Raw genomic sequence first — 2,090 nt, forward strand, 5'->3', positions numbered from 1 at the left:
AGATAGCATATTCAAAAGCAGAGACATTACTTTGCCAACAAAGGTCCATCTAGTCAAGGCTATGGTTTTTCCAGTGGTCATGTATGGATGTGAGAGTTGGACTGTGAAGAAGGCTGAGCGCCGAAGAATTGATGCTTTTGAACTGTGGTGTTGGAGAAGACTCTTGTGAGTCCTTGGACTGCAAGGAGATCCAACCAGTCCATTCTGAAGGAGATCAGCCCTGGGTGTTCTTTGGAAGGAATGATGCTAAAGCTGAAACTCCAGTACTTTGGCCACCTCATGAGAAGAGTTGACTCATTGGAAAAGACTCTGATGCTGGGAGGATTGGGGGCAGGAGGAGAAGGGGACGACAGAGGATGGGATGGCTGGATGGCATCACTGACTCGATGGACGTGAGTCTGAGTGAACTCTGGGAGTTGGTGATGGACAGGGAGGCCTGGCGTGCTGTGATTCAAGGTGTCGCAAAGAGTCGGACACGACCGAGTGACTGAACTGAGCTGAACTGATTCAAAATATAAATATTTTCCTTTAATAGGGTACATTTAGTGCTCAAGTTTGAAATATTCTGCTTTGAAAATATTTCCTCTTTTTATGTAGGATCACGTTTTGGCTTGTTTGCCTTGAGGGGAAGGGTTTCATTCCATGGATTTGGGTCTCTACCTTAGAGCACAACCCAGGAGAAAGAGTGGTTAGCTGCAGAGTATGCTCCAGGTGCCTGAGGAGAGTACTGATGAATGCCACATTGAGTGGAGAGGGGCAGAGGTGATGACACATCAGAGCTCAGTTCAGGATCCAGGTCAGGTGAAACTCAGCAAGGCCGGGGATGCAGCATCCTGGCAACTGTTTAGGCCACTAGCTGGCACTTGAGATTCCACCTTTATGATTTACAGGAAGAGTGCTATGTGGCTGGAGTAGTCTGGCTAACAAATATCTGAGATGGGTGAACAACAGTGGTACTCACAAGTTGGTCAGAAGTAATTCTTCAAAGGGACTAATTGAAAACTTCAAGAATCACATTAGCAAGCATCCCAATGTAATACCATAGTATCTTCTACTCAAGGGATTGTTCATTTGTCCTCAGCCAGAACACAGATGTGCTGGGCCTTCTCTTTGAAACATGCTCTCATGCTTCCCAAGAAGGCCCACCTGGATTTTCAGAGTAGAGCATAGCACACTGTCCTGAGGTTGGATATTCCTCTTTGCACCTAATTTTGAAAGGTCACTGGGATCCAGAATAATCCTGATTATCTCATAGTGGCCCAGACACAAATTTTAATTATATGAAATATTGAAATCTATGACTGGTATTATTTTCCAGGTATCTGTTTGAGAACACACGATAGCAGTGCTTTGATGAAATGTATGTGAGATTTTCAACTGGAATATTGATTTGAGACATTTGATCAAGTTTGAAAAAGGTACTTCTCCAAGCCAAGTTTGTTCCCCTACTTAGACTTACAGCCCCAAAATGTAACTATAAATCAGAGAGACAGGGTTATTTAGGAGCCTTAGGCTAATTAAACTAGAGTGTGGGCATCTAGGGATGGAAGACCTTGTTTATTCACGTGATTGTTTCAAAAGGCCCAGTTATTGAGATCTAGAATTTGGTTTTGAAAGCTGATTTTCCACTCCTGATGCAAGTAAACCGTAGTCCACATGTAGTAATCTGCACATGTGGCAAACTGGGTTTCCATAGAAACATTCCAACCTGTGATATACTTTCTGAGTAACTGCTCTTGTAAGATATGTTAAATACTGAAAATATTGTGCTGAGCCAGACGGAACTTCTATTCCCATGGAGTAATAATCTAATGCCAGGCATTAAACTGAGTTCTCACTGCAAGTCAGCTCTCTTAATTCCAGAATTAACCCTGTATTTTAGATGCTGTTTAGAATTTTAGTACTTTTCTTAAGATTCTGCACTAGCAAGTGGTAGAGCTGAGATCAAAAATAGGGAGTTTGACTAATAAGAACATGCTGTATAGCACAGGGAACTCTATTCAATACTCTGTAATGGCTTATATGGGAAAAGAATCTAAAACAAAAAAGAGTGGAGAATATATATATATATATATATATATATATATATA

The sequence above is a fragment of the Bison bison genome, unplaced genomic scaffold (genome assembly GCF_000754665.1).
Source record: "Bison bison bison isolate TAMUID 2011002044 unplaced genomic scaffold, Bison_UMD1.0 scf7180017864139, whole genome shotgun sequence".
Lineage (NCBI taxonomy): Eukaryota > Metazoa > Chordata > Mammalia > Artiodactyla > Bovidae > Bison > Bison bison.